Here is a 6007-nt window from a genome sequence, read left to right on the forward strand (position 1 = left end):
TCCTTCCTCATGACACCGGCTGTGTGATCGAGCGTCTGGATGGACAGGCAGCCCCAGTGAGTACTGGGCCGTAGCATTACCTCTGTAGTGCTTGCGGTAGGAGGCCGAGCAGTTGCTACCAGGCAGTGATGCACCCAGTCAGGATGTCTCTCGATGTTGCAGCTGTAGACCTTTTGAGGACCTGAGCGACCCATGCAAATTTTTTGGTTTCCTGAGGGGGATAGGCTTTGTCGTGCTTCTTCAGCTTCTTGGGTGTGTTTGGACCATCAGTTTGTTGTTGAGTGGACACCAGGAACTTGAAGCTCAACTGCTCCACTACGTCGTCGATGAAATGGGGGCGTGCTGCGGTCCTCCTTTCCTGTAGCCCACACATCTCCTTGTCTTGTTTTTTACTTTTTACTCTTTTAGACTTTGTTGGGATATAGTTTGTTATTCTGGCACGCACAACAGTTGGCCAGGTCTCTGAACCATCTTTCCTATAGGCTGTGCTCGTCGTTGTCTGTGATCAAGGCCTACACTGTTGTGGTCGTCTGGCAACTTCATGCTGGTGTTGGAGTCCGTGCCTGGCATGCAGTCCGTGGTGAAGGACAATTGGCCTAGCGTCGTCCGGGTTAGGGAGGGTTTGGCCGGTAGGGATATCCTTGTCTCATCGCGCTCCAGCGACTCCTGTGGCGGGCCGGGCGCAGTGCGCGCTAACCGAGGGGGCCAGGTGCACGGTGTTTCCTCCGACACATTGGTGCGGCTGGCTTCCGGGTTGGAGGCGCGCTGTGTTAAGAAGCAGTGCGGCTTGGTTGGGTTGTGCTTCGGAGGACGCATAGCTTTCGACCTTCGTCTCTCCCGAGCCCGTACGGGAGTTGTAGCGATGAGACAAGATAGTAATTACTAGCGATTGGATACCATGAAAATTGGGGAGAAAAGGGGATACAATTTTAGAAAAAAAATAAATAAAAAAGATTCAAAAAAAAAAAAGATCTTACTCACGTCGGCTACGGAGAGCGTGATCACACAGTTGTCCGGAACAGCTGATGCTCTCATGCATGCCTCAGTGTTGCTTGCCTCGAAGCGAGCATAGAAGTGATTTAGCTCGTCTGGTAGGCCCGTGTCACTGGGCAGCTCGCAGCTGTGCTTCCCTTTGTAGTTTGTAATAGTTTGCAAGCCCACATAAGACGAGCGTCGGAGCCRTTTTAGTATGATTCAATCTTAGCCCTGTATTGATGCTTTGCCTGTTTGATGGTTTGTTGCAAGGCATAGCAGGATTTCTTGTAAGCTTCCAGGTTAGAGTCCCGCAGCTTGAAAGTGGCAGCTTTACACTTTAACTCAGTGCGAATGTTGCCTGTAATCCATGGATTTTGGTTGGGGTATGTACGTACAGTCACTGTGGGGACGATGTCCTCGATTCACTTATTGATAAAGCCAGTGACTGATGTGGTGTACTCCTCAATGCCATCGGAAGAATCCCGGAACATGTTCCAGTCTGCGATAGCAAAACAGTCCTGTAGTTTAGCATCTGCTTCATCTGACCACTTTTTTATAGCCCGAGTCACTGGTGCTTCCTGCTTTAATTTATGCTTGTAAGCAGGAATCAGGAGGATAGAGTTGTGATTTACCATATGGAGGGCGAGGGAGAGCTTTGTACGCGTCGCTGTGTGTGGAGTAGAGTTGATCTAGAATTGTTTTCCCTCTGGTTGCACATTTAGCATGTTGATAGAGATTTGGTAGAACTGATTTAAGTTTCCCTGCATTAAAGTCTCTGGCCACTAGGAGCGCCRCCTCTGGGTGAGTGGTTTTCTGTTTGCTTATTTCCTTATACAGCTGACTGAGTGCGGTCTTAGTGCCAACATCTGTCTGTGGTGGTAAATAAACAGCCACGAAAAGTATAGCTGAAAACTCTCTAGGCAAGTAGTGTGGCCTGCAATTTATCCACAAATATACTCCACTTCAGGCGAGCAAAATCTAGAGACTTCCTTAGATTTCGTGCACCAGCTTGTTCGTTTACAAATATGCACAGACCGCCCCCCCCCCCCCCCCCCCCCCCACGATCTGTGAAACTAGGATATTACAGTTTGATGTCCCGTTGGGAGATATCGTCGATCGTACCTCGTCTAATTTATTGTCCAATGATTGCACGTTGGCGAGTAGTATTGACGGTAACGGCAGCTTTCCCAGTCCCAGTTCTCCGTGTCCTGACCAGGCATCCGGCTCTTTGTCTTCTGTACCTGCGTCGCTTCCTCTTGCAAATAACGGGSATGTCGGTCCTGTGGGGTGTTTGGAGAATGTCTTCTTTGTATAAAAAATCTTTGTCTAATCTAAGGTGAGTGATCGCTGTCCTGATATCCAGAAGCTCTTTTCTGCCGTAAGATACGGTGGCAGAAATATTATATACAGAACAAGTTACAAATAACGCTACAAATACCACATAATAGCACAATCGATTGGGCGCCCGTAAAACTGCTGCCATTTCCTCTGGCGCCATTTTCTCAATGAGAAGAATGAGAGAAACTCCCTAAATACAGGTGTGCCAAGCTTCTAGCGTCATACCCAAGAACACTCCACAAGAAGCCTTGAAGCTGTAATAACTGCCAAAGGTGCTTCAACAAAGTACTGAGTAAAGGGTCTGAATACTTATGTAAATGTGACATTTCAGTTGTTTTTTTATATACATTTGCAAAAAAWTCTAAAAAACTGTTTTTGCTTTGTCATTATGGGGTACTGTGTGTAGATTGATGAGGAGAAAAAAGCAATTGAATACATTTTAGAATAAGGCTGTAACCTAAAAAAAAATGAATAAAGTCAAGGGGTCTGAATACTTTCCGAAGGCACTGTATGTACTGCAATGTTTTTTACCATTTGCAACGCTCCCAAGCTCTGCTTCGTCAACAAAACAATAACAATAACATTGGCTTTGGGGCAGAAAGGGGAGGTGTTTCCCCTACTATGSCTGAAGGTGAGAAGAGTGACCAGGGTTGTTCATCTATGCAGAGTTTCTCTCTCTCTGTCTAAGCAGTGAAAGGAACGATTGCATTTTTTTAAACACACTGAAACTCATACATATCCACACAAACACAGTACTGTAAGAGAAGCATACTACAGTAACATATCCATTCTTGGAGGGAGAAAGTGAGACTCTGTAAACCACTAATTGGCTGGCCTATGTATTCCAACACAGAGGTTATCAGGGCAGACTGGATGGAAATAGCAGAGAAATTACCATCACCTGTGAATGTGCTTAAACACTCCAAAACATTTATAGCAGGTCAAGTCAGTTTACAGGGTAGGCCATTGTGTTGAGAAGGACTAGATCTATTACTTCGATATAACCTCCAATACATGTTTACATATTGTTACATACACCATAATCACGGTGTTATGACCCATTCTCTGCTGGGTTGTGTATATCCATGTCTGTGTTTGAGCTGTAGGTCCATACCCCTTTGGGATGCACACTTAGCAAGGTAAACAGCGATTCAGTCATCTGAATTAGGTAATCCAGGAGTGGCCTCTCTACCCCTCCTCTCCTTCTTTAACCCCCCCCCAACACCTCCTCCCCTAGCCCGAAGCAGGGGTCTGGATGTGAGAACTGCCACGGCCAGTCTTTATGTTAATCTGAACCTCCACTGGCAAAACAGCAGGCTGAATAGGAACCACATGTCCATAGTGGAGTGGATGGACACAGGCTCCCCTTTATACTGTAGAGCCACGCTCTGAGGGACTGTGAAAAACGATGGTAGGCTGAGGTAGGCCCTGGTTAAACTCCTGAGTAGGATCCTTGTTAGATCTCGACCTTAGATTTTATAGGATCTTGTTAAGGATACTGAAGAAATTGTGTGCTTGCGTGCATTCCCGCTTGCGTGTGTGTTACTTCTCAGCAAGTAGGTATTTTTCTCCTCTCCCCCTCTCCCCATGGCATCTAATGAGCCTTACCGAAGACAGAGGAAAGTGGCAGTGACTTCATTTGACAAGTGCTTTACTTTCTCATTTAATCATTAGAATACAGTAGTACTCAGAGCATCAACATCCATAAATACATCCATAAATACTGCCCTCACGAGACGGCCAGAGACATAATGTTTTCATTCAACAGCTTTAACTAATTCGACTCTCTCTCATAGACAATACGTTTACATTTAATACAAGTGGTTTTGTGTGTGTGGATAGTTTATGTGTTTGTAAAAAAAAGAGAGAAAGGATAGAGAGATCCAGATGATATGCGAAAAGGGTGGTACGGGATAACGCGTGGAGGTTCCCGCAACATGTTTAGAGAAATCTGTACGCCAGACAAGCCGAGATAGCTCGATCTAGCAGTTTAGAGAAGCTCCAGAAATATGAGGCGATTTTGTGCAGGCAGAGGTTCTACAGATAATAGATGACAGAGGGCTCAAAGGGGGCGCGTCATGCACACGCTAGTGACCAACTGTTCCACCAGTAACTGTCACTAAATAAATATACCACAATAACACTAGACGCAGCAGCGCCAATAAAGTCCCATGTGTTGCGGCGGAGAAACTTCCACAGTACTAATAGTGGTAGGTTTAAGAGACCGCAGTCTGAGTAGAGACAGTCATCTATAGTCACCTTTCAGGAACGCGTTAGCCGACCGTCACTAGGAGCTTTCACGAGATAGGTTCCAAGTATGATCCACCATTCAAATTCCACAAGACAGTGCTGAGAGCAGCGCCCCGCCAATGATCTCAGGAAACTTTTCCAGCACGACTATCTTTTTAAAGTGGAGATTATTGCACGACTGGGAGAGACTTTCACAGGTAGCCTTTGCAAGATGCGGGCCAGAGTTTACCTCTGGGTGTACAATCTTGACTTAGAGAGTGCACATGCACACGCATTTCCACAAGTTTAACTGGCCACTGCATATGAAGTTCCATTTTTTCCACACCGCAGTTAACTGCGCCGGCCACCTGAACGACTATATGGGGAATGCATTTGTCGTGATCAGCCTTGCGGGATACAACATCTCAGCTCCACGCACGTAACTTGGTGTACTAGAACTTCCACATTTATAGTTTACTCCGCTGACCAGAAAATCTTTACCGCAACAGTTAAGCTGCTCCCACAAGCTATGCATGGGATCCATTTCCACAGGTACCTTGAAGCCTGCCATCAAGCTGAAGAGATTCCAAAGTAACTGCGACGGTGCACGTCTAACGGTATGAGTGCAAGATGACACGTAAACATAAATGAAAAGTTAGAAGGTGATCTAACATTTCTTTATTTAGCCATAATTCTTATTAAGTTCGCTCTGAGTAAATACATGTTTGGGAGCACTCAGACAGTCTAGAAGGTCTCAGTGGTTAGATCACACAAAATAGGACTGGAGCGAGTCCAAGACGAAGTTCAGAGACCAAGGACTAGAGGGGGGTGCGACTGCAGTCCAGACCTAAGACTCGCCAGAGGGGGGGGCTGAGAGGACCTTTCGAGTTCCACAGGAACGCCATAAAGATCTAGATGGGGGGTGAGAGACCCTAGGCATTGTGACTCCTGATCAGCGAACACAGACTAAAGTTTGCATAAGAAGGGCAGAGGGTTGAGACATTAGCAGGTCAAACAAGGAGCCACAAAGACTGCTGTAGGGAAGGGATTGAGACTGAAAGATACAAGGACCAAGACTGAGGGGGGTGGAGACCTAGAGTCCAAGACCACACCCGATCCTAGGAGAGTGGGAGGGGATAGAGAAGACTGGTGGAATACTTCGTAAGACGGCGTAAGGACTAGGGAGGGTGGTGGGCTTCTGAGCGTACTGGAAGTTTCAAGACGAAAGAAAACACGGCAAAGTGAATTGGGAGCAGTGAATGACGCCCGAGTTTTCAAGAGACAGACATAATTGAGCTAATGAGGCGCGGTGGAGAGAGCTTGTAGAGCGTTCAGAGACCGGCACTCAAGAGAGGTGGGTGTGGGCACGTCGAGGTTCAAAGATGGGAGTTACCAGAAAACGCACCTAGAAGGCGTGGGGTGTGATATACTTCACGCTCGAGACTCCCAGACTGTAGAGGGGGGC

This window comes from Salvelinus sp. IW2-2015, linkage group LG2 (genome assembly GCF_002910315.2).
Source record: "Salvelinus sp. IW2-2015 linkage group LG2, ASM291031v2, whole genome shotgun sequence".
Classification (NCBI taxonomy): Eukaryota; Metazoa; Chordata; class Actinopteri; order Salmoniformes; family Salmonidae; genus Salvelinus; species Salvelinus sp. IW2-2015.